The 23,929-nt window shown below is 42.8% G+C and overlaps 1 protein-coding gene across 1 annotated transcript in view; it reads left to right on the top strand.

Moving 5' to 3' along the window:
* The first annotated feature begins 3,639 nt into the window (after nt 1-3,639).
* Nucleotides 3,640-23,929, top strand: part of TSPAN8 (tetraspanin 8) — a 55,291-nt gene continuing 35,001 nt past the window's right edge. The window contains exon 1 of the mRNA XM_077338819.1: nt 3,640-3,829. The gene's annotated coding sequence lies outside the window, so the exon portion shown is untranslated. The remainder of the gene's footprint in view (nt 3,830-23,929) is intronic.

The following is a 23,929-nucleotide window of genomic DNA, read 5'->3' as shown; positions in this document are numbered from 1 at the left end:
GTTATACCAAAATATCAGAAAGCAATTAGCCTTACTGGTAATTCATAACATTTTATGACACCAGAGAAATATATTGAAAAATCCCAGTATTGGCTAGTCAGCTTCAAAATTAATCTGGTTTTTCTGATATAGTTAATGTGTTAGTGGAAAGAGACCTGATTTCTGTAATATACTAGTCAGTCATGACACTTATTTTGGCAAGGTACGAAGTATCCAAAACAAGCTTCTTGATACAATCATTTCTGATACTTTCTATTAAATTTAAAGCCCCTCCCCCAGGTCAAGAAATCATCCAGGTTCACCAGTAATCAAGACACCCATATCTATATTTGTAATAGCAGGGAGTGACAAAACTAAACTGTTCACAATGTGGGGGCAAATCTTTGGTTTTTAGTTTAAACACTGTAAAATAATTATATCATGATACCTTTTGTTCTATTATTATGAGAAATAATGAATGTATTTTCCTTGTCCACTTCCGTAATTCATTTCTTTTTCTGACTCATGTTATACTGTCTTACAAGAGGCCCTGCATACAAACACAGCACCTGCACAAACTTGCCTCCTCCCATCTTCTATTGGCCAGGTTGCAAGTAGGGTGGGGCTGCCTACCAGGTGCCTTCCTCCTCACTGCAACTCATCATCATCATCATCATCATCATCATCATCATCATCATCATCCAAGGGCAAAGAATGATGATTTGTACTGAAATATGATTGACTTCTTCATGATTCTTGGCAACTATAGTGATAGCTGCTCCTAAAACACCCTCGGTAAGAATCAAATATTTCTCACCTCATTCTTGCTCAGGTGGGAAATAAACCAAAGCAAATATGTTATGTGTTTTAACATTTCCCCTTTTATTAAAAAAGCAAGACACATTGTTATGCAGTAAACAGTTTTAGGAGAAGAAAGCCTTGCATTCCCACTGTATATTGTAATTTGCTTGGGGAACACAGAAGGGCACCTGTAGGGCATATGGGAATGTATAATCCCACATATGGTCACTTGAAAACACACCAGCGAGTTGCTTCAGTCTCTTTATTCTTTACGCTTTCCTATTTAGAAGTTTTAAAAAATAGTTTTAACCTCTCCATCTGGAAGTTTAAAAATATGTTTTCCATTTCCCTCTTCCCTCCCATTTCTCTGAAGATGCTTTCAATGACTGTACAGTTGTACAATTAACAATCTTTAACTAATTAAGTTATCAAGCTTCCCCACTGATCTACTGCTATGCTTTCAAAGGCAAGTAGTTACCATTTGTCTGACACTACACATCCTCCCACAGCACAGCCATACAGAGAGACTTAGTAAGGAGTGGTGCAACATGCCAAGTAGTGTGGAGACTTTGGTCCCCATCTGCTCTTCTGTTTATGGTACACATTTGGTGGAGAATTGGAGTGACTTACTTGCAGACACCATCCTGTGATATACCTTGTTTGGGATTGTAGCACACAATGGGCTGATCTGTGGGGAATGACTAGATAGATGGTCTTGAAGAAGAGACCTGGTGTGAGGTTCTTTGTTCACTCCAAGAAAAGCAAACCACCTTCAGAAAAGTTTTTTTTATTAGAGCAAAGCAAGTTACTACACCTAAAACATAGTTAGAACTAATGTTCAGATTACATGAGAACACATACAGGCTTCAGGGGAAGTGCCCCCCTTCCTGGGAACATAAAACAGATACCATGTTAAGGAAGTCACAACATCTTGATAACAACTAGGGATGAGAAAACGATGGGAAGGAGGGAGATCAAACAGACATGGGAGAGAAATGGGAGGGGAGTAATGTTAGGGCATCTGGTACACTGTGAGAACTAAAAAGGGAATTTGTCCTTGGGTATCAGCTTAGGTTTAAGCATGGCAAACAACTAAATCATGGCAGAAATACATGTGGGTTTCTGACACGTGGGCTTCATGACTCTTTGGTTTCTTCTAATGTGATTCCAAGGGAAACAACATGTACATTTAGCAAAGGATAGGCCTCTACTGCTACCTCAACACATTGCTCGAGGAACAAGATCACAAAGAACAAGGAACAAGATGTCCAGCAATGGTTGCATTGCTAATGGCAAACATATATGGAACTGGGTGAGTTGAGAAAGTAGGCAGGGGAAATAACCCAGGGCAAAGAAGGAAACAGAGGGCAAGGGAACGATTACAGGAGATGATGAGGGAGCGTTTCAAGCAGATGTATTAATAAAGACTTTTCTATATTACCCCTGCCTGACTCTCAATTGTGTTCAACTCCAGTTGAAACAATGGCCTGTTCTTGTAGGCTACGTGGTACAAGATGGTTCTTGTTGATTTACACACTAGAGAGAGCACACTGCTTGGATGTGGGATCCCTATCCTGTGAAACACTCAGATATGTGCTGTAGTTTCTCCTCATTTTGCACATATGCAGGGACTCATTCCAATTGTGACTGTGACACATGTGGAAAAGGGACTTCAGCATCTCCCCTTTGCTGTTTTCCTGACCTGAAAACAGTCTGGACATGCTTTTTCTTATTGGGGAAACCTGTGATCCCAAAGTCTATGCTGTGTAGAAGTCAGAGTGTTGGACTAGCATCTCAGAGGCCCAGGTTTGAATCTCCACCCTACTATGGAAGCTTGTGGAGTGATCTTGGGCTAGTCACCCATTCAGCTTACCTCACAGGTAACATTGTGAGGAAAGGAAAGAAGAGCAATTAAAGATGCTTTGGGTCCACACTGAGGTGAAAAATGGGAGTAAAATGAAGTAAATAAATAAATGTTTCAGCTTGGGAAAATGGCATGAAAGGAGGGCTGGAGCCAAGTTCTGATTCACATTGTATACCACATACACAGGAATTGCAGAGATCATCCAACACTTATTTGACTGTTACACACTGCCTTTTACAATGACAACTTAGCCCATAACATTGCCACAAGAGGACAAATACATATGTGTTTGCAAAGACAGGGTGGAATATGAATACCAAAACAAATAATAAAAAGTGTGAGGTGTTCTGGTTCCATGCCTTGAGAGAATTTGCCAAGAAAGGCAAATTTCATGTGTTGCAGCTTCTTGCTTCATAGCAACACAAGCTGGGGAGAAGACACATCTGGCAAAACTCTGGCTTTTATGCAACTCATAATAGCATTGCAGCTCTCTGAAGATCTGGATTTTCATATCCAACATTGTTTCAAACTAAATGTATCAGGAGATAATACTAGTCAACTGATACCTAAAAATAAACAAACATAAAAACCACAGAAAACTGTTTAGACAAAAAGACTGACATGGCACACTCAGTTAAACTAATCTGTCAAAACAAAGAGGCAGAGAAAAGTACTATAAAATAACTCAATTGTACATAGCAGGTCAGAAATAGTTGCCTTCAGTTTGCTTGAGCACCTGTTCTGGTTCATGAAACCCTTTCTGTGCTTTCTTCTGCCATCTACTGCATCATAGTAGTACTGTGGATCATTTATTAAGATTGAAGGGATCCACTTAAATGCAAATATTATGAAGAGCTAGTTGTTGTCACAGCCATCCAATGGCATCATCAGGACATACCATGTGATGCTGGCAACTGTGACACAATATTTTCATCATTCAAACTATCAGCATGCCAAACAAAGGCGGAGAGGTCAAATGCTTAAGAGTTTGGTCCCTTTAAGTGCCCTGAGGAAGGAAGAAATGCCTTAGTTGCCTCTGCTCTTCTCCTAGTGTGAGGATAATATTGGAAATGACACCTACTAATTGTTGCCTCTTTTCAAGTTCTTTCCACACCAAAACTTCTGCATGCTGCCATTCCTTTTGCAGTAGAATTACTTCTGTAGAGTCACTGGTGCTCCTCAAAGGTAGGGAAAGGGAGTATATTTCATGTTGAGTGTATTATGGGATAGTATGGGGCTGCTCATGGTATTTCAAGTCAAGGACCTGTTCTTTGGGTTTTCCTTTTGAGAAAAGAATAATGTGTAAAGTAGCCCATCACTCTGCAGACTGGAAACTGATAAACACACATAAACCTTTAAAGGGTTTGAATGCCTGAAAATGCTATTTTTGTTCCTAAACGCATTTCTATGCTAATTAATATTAAATGGAGGGAAGAACAATGGAGGGGAAGTGTATAAATGAAATAAGTAAGTAGAATGTTTGAATATTTCTTATTTTCTTCTACAAATCTGAAGAATCCTGAAGTCCCTTAGAAATTCCAGTTTCTTTAAAAACCCAAAACAGCAACAACAAATGGTTGGAGTATGCTCCAAGATCTGTATGTGTGTTGCAAAAAGTCAGGGTAAGCAAATGTTCCATTGTTCATGTTTGCTCAAAAAGCATGGGATGAGAGAATTCTGGGACTACAAGGTCTGCCATTCCTTTTGCAGTAGAGTACTAAATGCTGTGCTACTTATCTTTGAGATTTTGTAATAACTTTTTTGTGGTACTTGCGAGTGGTACATTTCAAAATATGAATATGCAGACCAACAGTTCTCACTGAAAGTAAATCTTGATTGTTTGCTATTGATATTTAGTAATTCAGTCATGCATCTAATATAGTAGTAATGCACAGTGGCTCAGGAGCCGCAGACCCCAAGTGGCATCTGCCCTATATTTCAGAAAAGGGGCAAGGCCCTTGCCTAGTAGGTCTTGTGGTTGATAGGTGGTTCCCATCTTGATACAGCTAACATCAGAAGAACATGCAAGCTGCAAGTCTCCCTGAGGCAGAGGCTTTATGCAATGGAAGTAAATAAATGATATAGGTTTAATAGAATACTGAGAGCAGCTAAGTGTCAACTAGACGAAAAAAGCAGGAAGTGGAAACCAGCCCATTCAAGCCCTTGAGAGTTTCAAGTATCTCTTGAAGAGAATACTGGGATGGAAATTTCAGTGATTCCTCATGGTGCTTTCATGCCAGCTCCAGAGCTGAGGAGGGCCTCTATGCCCTGTTTTTGCATTTTGTAGAACTATCTAAGTAGGTATTTTTGGAAACTGGATACTAGACCCATGATGCGATCCAGCAGAGCTCTTATATTTTGTTGCTCTCCCTAGGAGAGCATGTGGTATGCCAACTCTTTGTTTTATTTTCCATGACTACCTTTTTTCAAACTAGCTTGCTATTTAGTGGTTTTAAGAATGAATATAGGCTTTAGAATGTACAGTGTATTTACAAAGGGATTCCTCTTGAGATAACTGTACTGTCAAAATCTTGACTTTCTTCTCTCCCCACAATAATTTAGCTAAGTGAAAATAGACATTTTTCTAGCTGACTCAGGATTACTTGGATCTGTTGTTACACATAACTAATCAACAGTTATATTTGGCAAAGCTATTTTTATCAAAAATATGGAGACCGTACAAATTAAATAACCATTGACTAAACAAAGTGTATGTTTGGGGAAGGATGTCATCTTTTGTAAGTTTATTTTAAATGGCAATGTATTTTTTTCCCAATTACTTCGACACTTTCCATTTGTGAGGCGTGTAAACTTTTTGATGCTTGGTGCTATGTTTTGGTAGCTGCTATCATGGGGATGAGTTTTACTTTCACCTGATCCATGGTCATCTTCAAAATGGTCTATGGAGCAAATTCGACATAGAGTGGCTTAGGCTCAGTTCATATGCTGGTGAAATTAGCAGTCCTGGGAACCCATTGCATAAGGTATGAGCCAGCTGTTAAGTCACTTTAGTGCAAGCTTGGTGTAGCAGTTAAGAGCAGCGGCTTCTAATCTTGAGAGCTGAGTTTGATTCCCCACTCCTTTACATGAAGCCAGCTGGGTGACCTTGGGCTAGTCACAGTCCTGTTAGAGTTGTTCTTACAGAGAAGGTCTGTCAAAGATCTCTCAGACCTAATTACTTCACAGAGTTGTGGCAAGGGGAAGGATAGGCAATTGTAAGCTGCTCTCCTTCAGATAGAGAAAAGTGACATATAAGAACCAACTCATCTTCTTCTTCTTCTTCTGAGCTCTCTCAGACCTAATTACCTCACAGGGTGTCAATTGTGGGAAGGGGACGGAAAGGCAATTGTAAGCTGCTTTGAACTTCTTCAGTTAGTGAAAAGTGGGATATAAAAAAACAACTCTTCTTCCAAGAACTCCAGGGCTGATGTTCAATTTCTCTGGCTTAATTTTATTATTATTATTATTATTATTATTATTATTATTATTATTATTTAAACTTATATCCCACCACTTACCAAAGACTTGCAGCGGCTTACAACATAAAACCCCCATAAAAATCCCCGTGTCAAACCACAAAGACCCCCTACAAACCACAAAGACTGGCGACCAAAAAAGGGGCCTGAGGAGGAGCCAGGGTGTTCCTAGCACTGGCACTGGCCTCAACCAAAGACCTGGTGGAAGTGCTCCATTTTGCAGTACCTGTGAAACTGTGACAGTTCCATTTATACCCTGCCTTTCTCCCCAGTGGGGCTCCAAAGCAGCTTATTGTTATTTTTTTCCTCCATTTTATCCTCACAACAACCTTTTGAAGTAAGCTAGACTGAGAGTGTGGCTGGCCCATGGTCACCCAGTGAGCTTCCGTGGCAGAAGTGGGGATTCAGACCCAGGTTTCCCTGATGCTGACACTCTAAACTATTATACCTCACTGGATTGCTTGATGCATCAGGATAGTAACCTGATTTTTCTCATTTGGAACACTTATTGGTTCTGCTCGGATATTGCTAGCACCATTCCACTGCGCTTCTTGTGGAATCCGGTGCAGCATTCATACAGGTGTGACCTCTTACTATGGAATGTGACTTTCTCAGCTTCCTTTGCATGACAATAAATACCCCCTTGAAATTCTGCTATGGGAGTAGGGAAGCAGGATTTTAGGGGGCGTTTCTGACTGCCATGGGAGGAAAAGTCAAGAAACTCTTGTCCCACAGGTGGCAGTTTTTAAAGAAACTAGGTTTCCAACTCCAGGTGAAGCCTGGAGATCTCTTGAATATTCAATGGATCTCCAAACCACATAAATCCATTTTCCTGGAGGAAATGGCAATTTCAAAGGACGAATTCCATTGCATTATACCCTGCAGAGGTTTCCCCCATCCTCAAAGCCCATGCTCTACAGGCTCATAAACTCCTAGAATTTCTCAGCCCAAGTCCCATGGATCCAACCCATGGGATCCACCTTAGAGTTATAGGCTTTCCTGTTATGAGGACAGTAATACATTGGAAACACTCTTCTGATTATGTAAGTTAGAAATTTAGCCAGCTGTCAGACTAACCATTTGAGAAATTCATAGGCATTGATTTCAATGGACTTAGAAAAGTGTAACTTTGCTTAGGAAGCACTTTCTGTTTCAGAACCTTTGGTGGATTTCAAACATTCTAGGGATTCCCCCTACCTTCTAGCTGCTTGTTCTAAACAACAGGATATGAGCAGAGCATGCAGGCCCTATGACACAATACACCTGAGGCTGGTAATTACAAAATCACCACAGCTAGGAAGATCAAACTCTAATAACCAGCTCATAACAGTCATTTCCACTGCTCTGCAGTGGTCCCCAACCTTTTTATCACCGGGGACCACTCAACGCCGGGGACCACTCACCAGGGACCATTCAACGCCTTTTACTGAGGCCCGGTGGGGGGGTAGTTTACTCTTCTAATCTCAACCACTGCCCTAACGCTCTCTGATCGCTATGGTAATGTTTAAACATCCCTTCAAAATAAGATACAGACACGGCACAACAATGAAGTGTGTTGTAAAGGGCTGTGGGGGGGGGAATGAAGTAAAAGGCCGGGGGAGGGGGGGATAAGGCATCCTTCGGGGCCCACCTCCAATTAGTCGAAGGACCACATGTGGTCCATGGCCCACAGGTTGGGGATCGCTAGTATAGAGGATAAATACACTCTTAAGCACAACATTGCATCCAAGTAAAAGTGACTATTGTTAATTACCTCTCTCAAATTGGTGACAGATAAAGGGAGCTAAATCCTTTCAAAAGTATTCTCCCTCCCCCCTCACTCTTTATAATTTCAGCATCTCTTAGAAAGGCAATTATGGTTCATGAATGAAGGTAAGCATCAGTTATGTCGAATAAAAGCTTTTTGTAGCAGAAGTGAGAAGGTTCCAAGCTTGGAAGCCCTTGGGAAGAAAGGCAGAATATATATATTAAATAAATATACTAACTTCTGTTCCTCATTTGTTATCACTAAAGCATATTAACATTCCAGTATCATGCACCTAAAAGGTACATGAAGGGGAAACATGCTTTTACTGCTTTGATAGATCATGGGGAAATATAGCACCATTCATCTGTTATAATATTAACAAATGTTTGCTACTATTCTACTTTTAAATCCATTCTAAATCTCCAAGTAGGACAGATAAAGAGCTGAGACTGAAAAATAAATAAGCGGTAGGGTGAGAAAAATTAGAAGTGGGGATAGAGGATTGACAGATTATGAAAGGAATAGTGCAAAACAAAAGAGAAAAGTGTGGGAAAGAGTTGGAGAAGGGTAGGAAAAGACAACAAAAGAGTGTGGGTTTTTTTGGGGGGGGCTATTATTAAACTCATACAGGACTGCCCCTTTGAAAGATTTGGCTGTGCAGAAGCTCAGAAAGAAAGAGGGAAAACTATAGATAATGATCTTGTGAGGAGTCTGCATTCTGGCAATGATTAGCTTGTCCTGGCATGCCTTGGCTTGGCTGATTGGTTTAGCAGGATGTGAGCACAAAATGCTTTCCCCCAGTCTTCCAGTGAACTTTGCAGAAAGGCTCTGTCTTCCCTGTGTCCCTAGTGGCTGCAATCAGAACTGCACCAGGATTTTTTATTTTAAAACAGTGGTCCCCAACCTTTCTGAGGCTGGGGACTGGCAGGGCATCGGGCCGCACCTGCGCGGGCCATGTCCGCGCACCGGGCCGCGCCCGCGCACCGGGCCGCGCCCGCGTACCGGGCCGCGCCCGCGGGCCGGGCCGGGCCGCGCCCGCGGGCCGTGCATGCGCAAATGCGCCATGCTCAACCAATTTCGGCAGGGCATGGTGCATGCGTGCATGCACGCATGCGCAGCCTGTGCGGGTGCGGCCTGCGGGCGCGGCCCTATGCACGGGCGTGGCCCGGCCCTGATTCCCTCTCCCTGCCCTCCCGCAATAAGAACCTTCCTGGGCCGCAAGCTTGCGGCCTGGGAAGTTTTTTACTGCGGGGGGGGGCGGGGAGAGGGAGCCGCAGCCCGGCACCATGGCCTTTGCGGCCCGGCACCGGGCCGTGGCCCGCAGGTTGGGGACCACTGTTTTAAAACACAAACACATTCAGTGCATACAGCTTGATGCTGGCTTCAGCGACCCACCATCTGACTTGGACCCCCCAAATTTTGTCCCCGAGTCCCCATCTCTTGATGGCCTTACATGGGAAGTGGGCTTAAGTCATTTTCCTGGCCTGAAATAGACCTAGGGTGCTGATAATTTGAGTAAATATCTGTGTGCAGATGGGCTATGAATGTACTGAGGGGTTACAAATATTTTTTTTAGTGAGCTAGGTAGTAGCCAGTCCCTAAACCAAAACCCCTGGAAATAAAAGAAGGGGAAAATGTAGGAGGAAAACTGACCAGCCTAATGAAGAAAGATAACTCTTGCCTGACCAAAGGCTACTTGTAGTAGTCATGTAGCTGAAGTAGTCATGTAGATCATAGCAACAAATACATTTCTTTGAGACTAAACCACTAACATCGAATATCTTCCATGCTTATGGTTGCCAAGGCTGTCTTTGACAAGCTGGCTGTCGAATATGGTGCATAAGGGGAATTTAGTTTAGTATGCCATGACACAGAACATTTTCTCAGGGAAATGATGCTTGATTGGCCATACAGTGAAGCCTTATGAGTTGTATACCAAACTAGATAATCATACATTTCAGAATACTGCAGACAGCCTGGTACATACCTTGAGGGAAAAGTTCTTGATCTCAGTCAGCTGCCAAATCTTTGGGTGCAATGTTCCTATTTCATTCCTACTTTGATCTCAAATAATATGCTTGTGGTGAAAGAGAATTTAAATGGCTCACTGAGCCATCCAGAGAGACCACAAGATGGTATTGCAATGCAAAGAAACAAGATGGCTTATCAGGATTGTAGACACAGAGCTGGCATAAGAACAAGTAGCATTTATATGCTAATTATCCATTTCAAGCATGGTCCTGCTGTGGTGTTCCGTGTGTCTCCTTAACAACGTGCATACAAATAGTATAACAATATATTGTTTCCTTATCTGACATTGTTTTATCTCTACTGTACCAAATGCTGAAGGTCACTCCTTCACAATTATCAGCACTGAGGTGTGTTTGCAGGTATGTCACACTGGGGGCTGTATTGACTGACATCCAGGAGTGTCCTGAGCAGGCAGGGCCACTTGATTGATGCCAGACCCTTGGCCCTGGGCTGGCCAGGCGTGGAGAGCTGGAAGCACTAGGCTTACCACTGGTGGACCTATTAATACAGCAACATTTCCCCTCCTATCCCAAGGTTTAAACAGGCTGAGAAGGAAGCAGCTGCAGGTACTCTGGAAGTCACACTGGGGAAAAATCTTGTCAAGACTTACCTGACTGGAGCTAGAATCCTATAAAGCAGGGGTAGTCAACCTGTGGTCCTCCAGATGTTCAAGGACTACAATTCCCATGAGCCCCTGCCAGTGTTTGCTGGCAGAGGCTCATGGGAATTGTAGTCCATGAACATCTGGAGGACCACAGGTTGACTTCCCCTGCTATAAAGCATTATGTTGACTGGAAATTGGCCCTGATCCAGGAATTGAAGCAAAGGTGGCAAATCTGGTATTGTGTCTTTGCAAGGACTATCATAGTACAAGCCTGCTGTCTCTGTTGCTCCTACTGGGTAGAGGAAGATTCTGGTAGGCCTATGGGCTGGATCATGTGCTGGCACTTAGTTGCCCTCAGGTGGCAGAGGGAAATTCTGGTAGAGACATTCCAGGCTCCTCAGGGGCAGCCTCTGAAACCAATGGGCCAGGGGGTTTTACCATGCAAAGATCTCCTAGAGTTTCCTGCTCTTCCCAGGAGATGTTTCTTACTGCTCATGTTCTGCTTCTGGGGCTTCTGACTCCAGCACCAGCTCTGTAGGGGTCATGGCAAGGGCTCTCTCAGTGTGAGAACCCATTGTATTGGTAGAATGACCATTTAACAAACAGGGGAAATTCCCCTAGAAAGTCAGCATCTTTGATCTTCTTTCTGATGTATCCTTGTGGCATTTTGATACATCTCATGAAATGTAGTTCCAGGGTATCTGACAACAATGTCAAGCATCCTGGGACAACATTCTGGGACAAGATTTAGTGCCTTGAGCACATCACAGCATTCAAGGCAGCAGGGAAGGGAAGGGAAGGAAGGGAAGGGAAGGGAAGGGAAGGGAAGGGAAGGGAAGGGAAGGGAATTCTTGACCTATGTGCTACCATTTTGTCCCAGCCTCTTACCAGTGCTCCAGCCCAGCCTGGGCACTAAGTGGGAGGAGAAATGGCAAGAAGTGTAATAACTGAATGAACAAACAAATCAATACAGTTTCAATACAGAAAATGAAAACACTATTTTAAATAATTGTTTTAGATGCACCTGTCTAATAATTTGTATGCCTGCATCGACTCCCTTATGTTACTTTCATCTTTCCTCAAAGAAATTCAGGGTGCACATTTGGTTGTCTTTTCCCCATTTTACACTGTGATGTACACAAGGCTGTGAGACTGTAACTATTCAGGAATTACCCAGTGAACTTCCAGGCTGAGGAGAAATTTCAGTCTTGGTCTCCCCAGTCCTAGTTCATTTTATGTATTCTAAAGAAGTCACAAAAAGAGTTTTTTCTAGAATGGTGACCAATACCCCACATAATCAGTTGTTGTGAGTTTCCAAAAATTCTGAAGTTCAGTTCTATCCATGTTTACTTAAAGTAAATCTACTAAGTTGGCAGAGTCTATGGATTTAGTGGACATAAAGGGGAACAAGATGAGGGGAACAAGATCCCCAGTCTAAATTTTTTGTTCTCACAGGGCACAAGTTAAATGCCAGGCAACCTTGTTTATGTTGTGTTTCCCTTCATTTCCCCAGACCCCGCAGTGTCCATACATGTTTCCCCAGTAGGTCCCCTGGAGCCAAGGGCTATGACAAGAGTATGAGAGCTGACAGAACAGTGATCTGCATACCCCAAAGAGAGGGCCCTGCATTGTGTGCACTCCATGTTACTTTAATACTGTATGTGAGGCATAGGAGAATCTCAGTGTTTACATTAGGGATGCCATGAATTTTGCTTTGCCTGCATCTGACAGTTGAACTTACTGTGTTCAACAATGATGATCAATTGTGAATTGATCACTGAGTCTGTTTAGTTGTAGACCAAACCACAAAAATATTTGCCAAATGTGTTATATCAGTTCCCCATTCCCACCAAAAAACTGCACAATCCAAACTGATCAGCAGCTATTAATGTTGACTAAAGACTACTTAGACACACACTTAGCTTTAAGACTTTTAAAATATAGCTTTTACTAGAGGCAAAGCCTCCTCACCCAGGAATACAATGGGCACTAGCACATAGACCTGCACTGTGACCTTCCTGGGTTTGAGCCCTCTTCCCCATCCCCTGCTCTCCACTTGATCTTTAGATTCAGTATGGTGAAGAGATTAAACAGTACCAGACTCTAATCTCAAGAGCTGGGGTTGATTCCTGACTCCTCCTCCATATGCAGCTAGCTGGGTTGTCAACTTCCAGGTGGGAGTCTGGAAATCTTCAGGAAGATGGCAGACAGAGAGAGAAAGAAAGAGGGAAAGAAGGAGGGAAGGAAGTCATCAGTTCTCATCAGTTCTCCTGGAGAAAGCACCTACTTTGGAAGGATACTGGTTTCTAGTTTCCCCCAAAAAATGACCTGGAGAAGCTCTAGCAAACATGATTACAATATTAACACTCTTACAGTATCTTCCTTACAGCATGCCCACACTCCCACTGCCCATTCTGCATTAGCACTGGGACAGTACATAGGGATGTAATGCTCAGCCCCCATCATCTGGCAATAAAATTAATCAGTTGCTTGTGGGCCGGATAAGTGTCCTGGATGGGTCAGTTCCAGCCCATGTGCCATATGTTTGACACCCCTGCTGTAGCATATAACAAAGATTCTGTGCTAAAATGACAGAATGACTAAAGTTATCACTTCCCATTTTAACCATAAGTGGCATTAGCATACTGGTATCAGTTTGGTGCACCAGCTCCTTTCAATTCCTCCTGTCAAGGATATTTGCGATATGTAGTAATTGAACAAGCTCTCCCAGCATTGTCATAAAACTAAAATTCCCAATATTCCTTTTGGAATGACAATCCTGTGTAAAATAGAGTAAAGTGTAATGTACCTGGAGCCTCAATATATTTAACAAAAGGGATGCTAATTACAATTATATTATAGTTTTATGTATAATTCCAATAGTATTTGTAAAATGAAAGTATACATAAACCCATGAAGCTAATATACTTTTAACTAAGTCAGGCCATTGCTCTCTGGGGAGCCCCTCTCCAGAGTCTCAGGCAGAGGACTTTAACATCACCTACTACTTGATCCTTTAACTGGAGATGCAGGGATTGAACTTGAGACCTCAGATGTTCTACCTCTGAATCAAGACTATGGGAGACAAAACCTTACTAAACTTCTTCTAGGTGATATAAATATGAGGGAGTCAGTGTACAAAGTGACAGATGGTATAGTTCAGTTCAGTCCAAACTTTACTACAGTTGTTCAGACCAAGTTATATGAAGTTAATACATAAAAGACCAAAAGAAAATGGTCATTTAATATAATACAATTTAAAACAGATAATAAAATAGAACTTAAAATTATGCTAATTTAGAACATTGGATTTTTATGGCGGTGGCACAAAACAGCCAGCTGAGTTGTCACCTGGGGGGGACTCATCACTTAGCAGCCTCTTTGCTCGATCTATATCATGGTGTTCTGCCAACTTTTTAAGTTGCTACAATCAAGTTGCTACGAATGTCAATATAAGCAGGGCAGTGGAACAATATATCCTCTCTTGTATCAATTTCACCACTCCCACAAAAACATTGTCTCAATGTAAGGGGAATGTTCTTATAGCGACCCTCTACAAGAGTTGAAGGCAAGATGGAGCATCTTGCAAGGGTAAATGCCCTTCTTTGTTTACTTATTACCCAGTGGCAGGGGACAGAACATATCTTGTTTTAACTGTGGCCAAAAAAGTTGGAGCTTTACTCAGGTCCAGTTGATGTCGATTGTCTTGTATCCGCTGCTTAACTAATGATGCAGCTTGATCATGAGTTAATTTGGATAACAAGTGTATGGAGAAGCCCAGACTTTGAATTCCTCTGTGAACAGCCTTAGTCCAATAAGATTGTAAGGTCATTCAGGGTTAAAGAAACTATACCCTGTGGGTTATGTATTAATTTCAGCCACATTCCTATTGCTGACAGGCAGATTTTGTCTTGGATCATTAACATTCCTGTTTACAGAGGCACCATGGAGTTGGTTACACAGCATGGAAGTTGGAGAAGTGACCGAAGGAATTTCAAGCTTGATAGTATCAATCATCAGAAAGGCCAAAGCTGAGAGTGAACTAAGATTGGCCAGGGAAGCCCATTGTAACAAGAAAAAACATTCAGTTATGTGAGGAGCAAACGTAAAGTAAAGGAGGCAATAGGCCCACTGTTGGGTGCAGATGGACAAACTCTAACGGAGGATGCAGAGAAAGCAGAAAGGCTCAGCGCTTATTTTACATCTGTTTTTTTCCCACAGGTCAAGCCAGACCAACCTGGTTTCCTTTTTTGACCAAGTAACAGGTTTGCTGGATCATGGAAATTCGGTTGATGGGATTTACTTGGATTTTAGTAAAGCTTTTGATAAGATTCCCCATGATGTTCTGATGGATAAATTGAAGGACTGCAATCTGGATTTTCAGATAGTTAGGTGGATAGGGAATTGGTTAGAGAACCATACTCAAAGAGTTGTTGTCAATGGTGTTTCATCAGACTGGAGGGAGGTGAGTAGCGGGGTACCTCAGGGCTTGGTACTCGGTCCGGTAGTTTTTAACATATTTATTAATGATCTAGATGAGGGGCTGGAGGGACTACTCATCAAGTTTGCAGATGTCCCCAAATTGGGAGGACTGGAAAATACTCCAGAAGATAGAGACAGAGTTCAATGAGATCTGAACACAATGGAAAAATGGGCAAATGAGAACAAGATGCAGTTTAATAAAGATAAGTGTAAAATTCTGCATCTGGGTCAGAAATATGAAAAGCATGCCTACTGGATGGGGGATACGCTTCTAAGTAACACTGTGTGTGAACGAGACCTTGGGGTACTTGTGGATTGTAAACTAAACATGAGCAGGCAGTGTGCGGCAGCGGTAAAAAAGGGAAATGCCATTTTGGGCTGTATCAACAGGGGCATCACATCAAAATCACAAGATGTCATAGTCCCATTGTATACGGCACTGGTCAGACCACACCTGGAGTACTGTGTGCAGTTCTGGAGGCCTCAGTTCAAGAAGGATGTAGATAAAATTGAAAGGGTACAGAGGAGAGCGACGAGGATGATCTGGGGACAAGGGACCAAGCCCTATGAAGATAGGTTGAGGGACTTGGGAATGTTGAGCCTGGAGAAAAGAAGGTTGAGAGAGGACATGATAGCCCTCATTAAGTATTTGAAAGGCTGTCATTTGGAGGAGGGCAGGATGCTGTTCCCGTTAGCTGCAGAGGAAAGGACGCACAGTAATGGGTTTAAACTACAAGTACAATGATATAGGCTAGATATTAGGGGAAAAAATTCACAGTCAGAGTAGTTCAGCAGTGGAATAGGCTGCCTAAGGAGGTGGTGAGCTCTCCTTCACTGGCAATCTTCAAGCAAAGGTTGGATACACACTTTTCTTGGATGCTTTAGGATGCTTTGGGCTGATCCTGTGTTGAACAGGGCTAGATGACCTGTATGGCCCCTTCCAACTCTATGATTCTGTGATTCTGTGATATCGGATCACCCAAAAATGCACCATAAGTGAGCTGGGGTAGAGATTTAGCAGAGTATAGTTTCAGGGCTGCTGGTATAAAGAATCTGCCCTTTGTTCGATAGAATTTCAATATATTATTTGCTGATCTTTGCGCTAGTTCTGATGTATAAGAATAATGGATGCTCTTTGCTCCAGAGGCTTGAATATATACACCTAAATATTTAAATTTGGTTACTTGTTCAATTTTGTGCCCATTTAGCATCCATGTTCTAGATTTTGGACGTTTGCCAAATGCCATGGCCTTGGTCTTCTGGTAGTTAATTTCAAGGTGTTCTTTTTCACAATGTTGGGCAAGTTTTTTGAGCATTCGCCTAATCCCTATCGGGTTCTTGAAAGAAGAACTACATCATCAGCAGAAAGCGGTATAGGGATTGGGCAACCATCTAATAATGGGGGATTCTGTGTCTTGAAACACTTGGATCAAATCGTTTATATAGAAGTTCAAAAGTGCAGGGGTAAGACACAGCCTTGCTTGACCCCTTTGAATGTATTAATTGGGTCAGTTAAATGTCCTTGTTTGCTACATCTTACTCTAAGAGCTGTGTCCTGGTATAAATATCAAATGAGAATCAGAAGCCTTCGATCAATTGGACTCTAGCTTTTCCCAGAGACGAGCTCTGGAAACAGAGTCAAATGCTGCTTTGAAGTCTACAAAGGCAGCATATAGTGAGGTGGGACTAGCAGAGGTATATTTCTGTATTAGATGCTGGATGGTTAAACAATGATCCAAGGTGGATGCCCCTTCCCTAAATCCAGCTTGCTCCCTCCCAATTAGCTTTTCCTGATCTAGCCAGATGGATAGTTTGTCTAAAAGGTCTTTAGCATAGATTTTACTAGGAACACTAAGTAGACTAATTGGTTGATGATTTGTTGGGTCCTTCCGATTTCCTTTTTTATAGAAGGGTACTATAATTGCTGTTTCCCAACTCTTGGGGATCCATCCTGTTGTGTTGATATAGGAAAACAAGGCTGCCAAAAGTGGAGCCCACCAATCTTCCTTGTGCCTTTCTGCACCTCAGCTGCTGGATGAGTTACTTTACTTCACTGAAAGAGACCGGAGGCCACACTGCTATACCCGTTAATAAACATGGACTATAATGACAATTTGGATCTTTATAGAGATTTTGAAAATAAGCTATGTGGAGGTATGTGAGGAAATATGGAGATCTATCTCTGGAGTCAGTGCCAGAGGTCAGTTTCCAGAAGAGAGAGTTATTTTTTATCTTTTTTATCTTTTACAGATTGTATAAGGGTTTCCCACAATTCCTTACTGTATTGGATCTTTTTTGATATAGAAGTTTTTTGTACTTTTTCTTAAATTCTAGAACCATGTCAAATGTTTCCCTCCTACAATCTAGTCCAGCCTTAGAATACAGACTAAAGGTAAAGGTAAAGGTATCCCCTGTGCAAGCACCGGGTCATGTCTGACCCTTGGGGTGACGCCCTCTAGTGTTTTCATGGCAGACTCAATACGGGGTGGTTTGCCAGTGCCTTCCCCAGTCATTACCGTTTACCCCCCAGCAAGCTGGGTACTCATTTTACCGACCTCAGAAGGATGGAAGGCTGAGTCAACCTTGAGCCGGCTGCTGGGATTGAACTCCCAGCCTCATGGGCAGAGCTTTCAGACTGCATGTCTGCTGCCTTACCACTCTGCACCACAAGAGGCTCTTTCAATATATAACAGACTAAAAGCTCTAGACAAATCCCCTTTTGCTTTGACACATTCTTTGTCAAACCATGGCTTTCTTGCTTTGTTCATTTTCTTACCATCTGGGAAAGAATCTTTAAATAGGACAGGTTTTAGCCTCTCCACAAATAAGTCATAAGGAGAGATTGAATTCTGTGAGACATCCACATTTTAAAAGGCCTTACAGATGCTGGACAGATCTTCTGTTTCTATGACTTCCTTCAGTTTTAAATTATCTGACACCCTATATGATTTGTTGGAAGAATCTGAATGGGGAGCTCTACTTCAAGGAAACAACGATAACCGGGGGGACATAGTTGCAAAAGAAGTGGGAAATGGTCACCCTCCAAGAAAGGGAGAACCTGAAACCCCCTGACTTGATTAAGAGAGGCTCCCTCAAGCAACATGTAGTCAATTGTACTAGCTCTAGTACCGGCCATAAATGTAAATTCACCCAGATAATCATTATTTAGTGATCCATTTAGTATAGATAAACTTAATTTATAGGCCATGAATGCCAAGCAAGTGCCTTCAAAGATTCATGGATCTTTGGATAGGCGGGGAAGTAAACTATAAGCATCCACCTCAGCATGATCGTAGGCTGGTAAATTATACTTAGTGCAGAGAACATCATTATCTGGCGCTATCTGGGAATTGAAGTCCCTCAATATATAACTTTGGCATCAGGATGTTCCTGACTAGTCATCTGCATATACTGCTCCAGGTAAAAAAAGTGCCTGGTAAAAAGCTATGGAGTCGACTCTCTTACACTGCGGTGGAAGGTATACATTGAAAAACAGTATTTTCCCTGAATCCCAACAAATCAATATAGCCATAGATAAATGTAAAAGAGGATCTAGTGCTATACATACAGCTCTCAATTGGGTGGAAACCAAAATGCCCAAACCTCCCTTTAGCCTCCCAGAACCAAGACCTGGGGTTGCCTCTAGTTTAAAGGAATTATAACCATCGAGTTCTAGATCAGCCCCAGTCCAAGTCTCTTGCAGAGCTATGATATCATAAGATGAGTGAATAAAGAGAATCTCAGAGTTGCCTGATTGGATCTGCGTCCAACCCGCCACATTCCAGGACAGAATTTCTAGTAGTTTGGCTGGGCCTCGGGTGCTGGATGCTCAAGAAGTCATGCCATAACATTGTCCTGGAGTGGGGGTGGGGTGGGGGAAAGATCCTCCACAGCTTCTGGTTGGTCAGGATCATCTTCTGGGGGAGCTTGCATGGTGACTGGGGTTGTTTAGAAAGTGCCCTGCCTTCCGGCCTCTTGCAGTTCTGTTGCCAGGGACTTTGATCTGTTAATATCTTCTAGGCTGTTGCTTTGGAGTGCATTGTGGATTGCATGTGAATCTAGTTCAAGATCCTCATTCATTGCTCCTGTTTGTGATGTTAGTTCTTTTGTATCTTTGTTGCAGTTACTAGGGGTGTGGGAGTGAGAGTTTAGGTATTCTTCCTGAACATCTCTATTGTCCGGATTTATGTTGGTTAAGTGTTCTAAGTTTTCTAAACATTCTTCCATGATGAAGCAATGTGATGACTCTAAAGAAGGCCTAGAGTCAAAAGAATTGGCATTAATCTTTACATGTTGAAGTGGTGTCTCAGGGATGGAAGTTCCAGTTCGTTCTTCCAGCTGCAAACCTTTAGTAAGCAGGGATGTTCCTTTGGAGCCATTTGATTTTTCATGTTGAGAGGGTTTCTGAGGGGGCTTCTCAGGAGGAAGGTCTACATCTTGTGCTGGTGCTCCAGTTATGATGCCTCTTTCCGTGGAGTTTATGTGAGTCACTTCCATGTTTGTTTCACCATCTGTGACTTAGAGGAGTTTGTCTCTAAGGGAAGATAAATGTGCAGTAATTGCATCCTGTTCTAACCTGGGCAGCTTCCCAAATGAGTGCAGAAGCTTCTCCTCTATTGAGTTGTCCAAGTTAGTTATTCCCCCTTCGCCAGCCTCTGTGTAGCTTTTTGGGTTAGGCTGTTTAGGGCCTGCTTGGCAAGATTTTGTTCTCGTGCGCGTCTCTCCCACGGTTGTGTTTTAAAATTGATTAAGGGATTGGTGACTGTATTTGTAAATACTCTATTTAGAAACACCCCTAATTGCTCTAGTCTTCCCTACTGCATCAAAATTAGTTTGGGAATTTTTGTACTCTGAAAGGTCAGTAGTACTTTCATAGTTTAGTTCGAGCTGCTTAGAATCTCTGTAGTGCTTAAATCAATAGAGTTTATTGGTCTTTTAAAAATAACACAGGTGTTTGGTCGCACGCCAGGTGGACCCCCAGGATGGTAACTGATATATATGGGCAGACTGTCAGGCCAATACTTCCTTTTTGAAGGATAAGGTTTTGGAACAGAGTGGATCCATGCAATAGCTGAGTCCCGAGCTGTTCAGTGTTTTCAGCTGATAGACCTGGGGTTTTATGCTTAGGTGCACCTTGTATCAGCTGTTTCTCTTTAATTAGCAGATCAGTTTTCAGAGAAAGAGCATTTATATCCTTTTTAAAATTCAGCTATTAATCCAAATATGTTTGCAACTGTATTACCTGTCAGTTCTGCCAACTTTGTCAGCAAATCTGCTTTACTCTCATTAAGTCTGCTATCTTTCTAGGTTGTTGTTGTTGTTGTTAGGTGCGAAGTAGTGTCCGACCCATGGCGACCCCATGGACAATGATTTTCTGATATTCAGAAAATCGCATTGTTTTGCATCTGGGCTCTCTTCCGTGGTAGAGGACCTGTGATTGGCTACAGGTGGTCATGTGACGAGCCTGCCTCAAAGAAGAAGCCCCTAATTTCTCTCAACTTCTGTCGGCCTTGGATTTTTTTTGTGCCTTCTTTGTCCCCCCCCCTTCAAGAAAAGAAAGGATTTTTTTCCTCCCTCCTCTGACTTCTTGGATCCTCTCCCCCCCTTCAAGAAAACAAAGAAAGAGTCTCCATTTGCCTCCCCCGCTCTTCTGAGCCTCCCTAACCACATGCAGAAGACTTTCCTGTTTCAATGGGGATTGACAATGGAACAGGATTGACAATGGAATAAAAAGTAAATGCAGACTCTGCCCTAGATTACTGTGATGTTGAATGGTTTGCCTTGAATTCGAACTGAGATCAATCTGTCATTTTGGGGATTGTATCCCAAGACTGCTTTTCCTACTCTCTTATTGATTATGAAGGCTACTCCATTTCTTCTGTGAGATTCTTGTCCACAGTAGTATAACTGATGGTCATCTGAATTAAATTCACCCATTCCTGTCCATTTTAGTTCACTGATTCCTAAAATGTTGATGTTCAGTCTTGTCATCTCTTGTTTAACCACGTCCAGCTTGCCTCGATTCATGGATCTGACATTCCAGGTTCCTATGGAATATAAATCTTTACAGCATCGGACTGTCTTTTCGCCACCAGTTACTTCTACAACTGAGCGTCCTTTCGGCTTTGGCCCAGTCACTTCATTCATTCTGGTGCTACTCGTACTAGCCGTCTGCTCATCCCCAGTATCATATTGGACACCTTCCGACCTGAGGGGCTCATCTTCCGGCGTCATATCATTTTTCCTTTTGAACTCGTCCATTGGGTTTTCATGGCAAAGATACTGGAGTATCTTTTTGTCAGAGCTCTCAGCTATGATCTGTCCATCTTGGGTGGCCCTGCACGGCATAGCTCATCACTTCACTGAGCTACGCAAGCCCCCTTGCCATGGCAAGGCAGCGATCCTTGAAGGGGGCTTTCTAGGTTAGCTCACTTATATCTGGGCTTAAGTTATTCTTTTCCCTTTCTGGCTCTTGCCAGCTGTTGCTTTCCTGGCTCTCTGCCAGAGCTGCATAACGATTTGACAGTGTTATTTTATATAGGAGGGAGTCTTGTTACCCAAATTGCTGAACACGTGTCCTAAAAACACGTATCTTTGAGCTTGTGGGGAATATTAGCTCAAATGCTGCGAGAGGGGGGTAACTTAGCGTTATCGGATCGTTACCTTTGTATACGAGGGTTATTCCACCTGTAGGAACTCAAGGCAAACACAGATTTAAATGGTAAAATGTTAATATAAGCTTTTATTGAAAGGAAAATAACAAAAAAAAACACACTAATAGCTAACACACATACAAGCAGTCATATAGAGAAGGGGGAGGAAGAGTGGAAGGCTTGATAGTTACCTGTCCGAGGAGTGGTGGGTCAGAGGAAGGAGCACGAACCAGCGTGGGAGGTCCCGGGTTGGAAGACACTCAGAGTGTCTGTGTGAAGCCACAGTTTTTATGGGGTTTTGGGAAGGGGGCTACGTGACAAGGCTCAGGTAAGCATGTGCTGGAAGTTTCCAGGGTCCCCGGAGATTAGGACAATACCTGGCCAAGTGGGGGGATGGCCGTAAATGGATTTGGATAAAGGTATTAATGGCTCTGAGGAAGAGAGCCATCAGGTCTAGCTGGCAGGGTGTGGGGAGGAAATATCCCCTGGCAGAGGGGCCAAGTGTGAAAAATGTTGCAAGACAAAGGATTTTCCTAGGAGCCCTTAGGCAAACAGGAGGAAGCCAGTCCACTCACTTAGAAATACAATGGGGGGGGGGGTCGAGAGTAGGGCATGGAGGCACCTGGATTTCCAAACCTGAGGCAGAGAGCAAGATTTCTAAGATGGAGTCTGGCCTGGCTTGGCTGACCCTAGCAGTGTCATGGCTTTAGCTTAAGCCTAGACTATTGTGGGGTGCCATTGGTTATAGAAGACAGAGTGCCAAGGCATAAGGCAGGGATCCTGCCATGCGTAACATTCCCCCCCTTCTGTAGTGAATTATATGTCCAATTTATTCACTACAGACCAATATACTGTGTTAGTGGCGGCAAAGATTGAAATTCAGACTAGAAATTCAGAGAGAAAAGTGGGGCCATCTTCTGCCACTACAAAAACTTAAGCCAAATTAAAAACAAAACACATTTAGGAGGGGTCTGGGTGACTTAAGGAAAGCTGTCAAGTTGCTGTTCCTCTTTACCACAACCACTCAAAACTAAATGTAACATACATGAACTATGAATTAGCTAAGCGTGAGGTCTCCACCATATGAATAAAGCAATGAACCAGTGCAAACTAATACGTAGAGCAAGGCAATCTAGCTAACAATGGACAAAAAGCAAATGCAGGGAAAACCAAATTCTATGCAGGCAGGATTCTGTGGGCAGTACCTGAGCAATATTTTAGAATGCGAGCACTAGGCAATCCTAAAAATGCTGGCAATGAATATCAAGCAATTACTATGAAGCAGGCAGAAAGTAGTAGAAACTAAAGAGTTAGACAATGAACTAAGCAATGGCTTCTAATAAGCAATGCAATAAGAACAAGATAAAGCTAAGCAATTTAGCCAAACTTATATACATAAACTAGCAAACTATTTAAAACTGATGATACAGGCACAATGCAATAGGCAGCAAGTTGAAATACAATTTGGAATACAGACAATACAGTTTGAAAAACTTCCTCCCCCCCTTGTCCCATTGGTAAAGGTGGGAGTGAAGCTGGAGATTCCTTGAATAGTTGAACATGAGGATTGATGAAGATGAGCAACGGGTCCAGCAGTTGAAGATGTTGATATATATATGCATATATATATATTTTTTGTTGCTGTTGTAAGATATTGCTGGGTGATGTTTGCAAACACATAGAATGGTAAAGGAGGTTCCTCCATGGGGGTAAAAAGCAACTTTGGCGAGGATCCATTTTATGAGAGAGCCACTGGCAAGATGTTGTGGCAACAAGCAAATAGCTGGAGATGTGTGCAAGCATACCAGTTGATCTTTCTTCCCCCCCTTGTGACTGAAATGGCAGGGGAAGAGGCAGTAAAGGCACTAATCCAGGGTGTCAGAGGGTATGCAGGGTCAGAGATTGCACATAGAAAAAGCAGCAGGCAGGCTGGGCAGCGAGGCTTCATACAGCAGGAGCTGGGGTAAACAGCAAGCATCAGTAGTTCACCAGCAAGTAGGCTGGGGCAGAAAGCGCAGAGCAGCAGGTCATGACCACAGGACACTTCCATAGCAAACGCAGGCAGAGGACCGCTGTCATCTTGACCAGGTCAGGTCTGGAGGTTGGCGAGCAGGATACAGGTGAAGAGTACACAGGCAGGACCATCAGGAACTGGCCTGGCGATCTGAGGTTTGTGATGCACAAGCCTGGAGCCTCCCTAGGGCAGGCTTGGCAGACGTGGGTTGCAAGAATGTTTGAGTGGCCCAGGGCATCGACAGCACAGTGGAGCTGAAGAGCTCAAGGGGGAGACAC

The sequence above is a fragment of the Paroedura picta genome, chromosome 5, assembly GCF_049243985.1.
Source record: "Paroedura picta isolate Pp20150507F chromosome 5, Ppicta_v3.0, whole genome shotgun sequence".
NCBI lineage: Eukaryota > Metazoa > Chordata > Lepidosauria > Squamata > Gekkonidae > Paroedura > Paroedura picta.
Note: the sequence above shows the minus strand (reverse complement) of the source record. Positions and strands in the feature narration are given on the sequence as shown.